The sequence below is a fragment of the Magallana gigas genome, chromosome 9, assembly GCF_963853765.1.
Source record: "Magallana gigas chromosome 9, xbMagGiga1.1, whole genome shotgun sequence".
Classification (NCBI taxonomy): Eukaryota; Metazoa; Mollusca; class Bivalvia; order Ostreida; family Ostreidae; genus Magallana; species Magallana gigas.
Genome location: NC_088861.1, coordinates 38,668,704 through 38,668,992, shown reverse-complemented (window position 1 = coordinate 38,668,992; position 289 = coordinate 38,668,704).

The following is a 289-nucleotide window of genomic DNA, read 5'->3' as shown; positions in this document are numbered from 1 at the left end:
AATAAATGAGAGGTTAGGTCTCAATGTGATAAAGTTGATTTACTGTTTGGGATATGTCGTCTTAATTACCTGCAAATAGTAAGTTGTTCTATTAATAAAGTTTCGGTCTACGTTAACAAATGTGTGCTAGATAAAAGTTAACAGTATATTACACAGCCGTTTTGCAGAGCAAGCGGACCTAAGAAATGCGCAAAATTTACATTACGTTTGCATCTTTTATATATACTTCGATCATCAACTGTGATTTTTTTTTTAGATATTTCAATAATAAAAATATATAATTCAGACA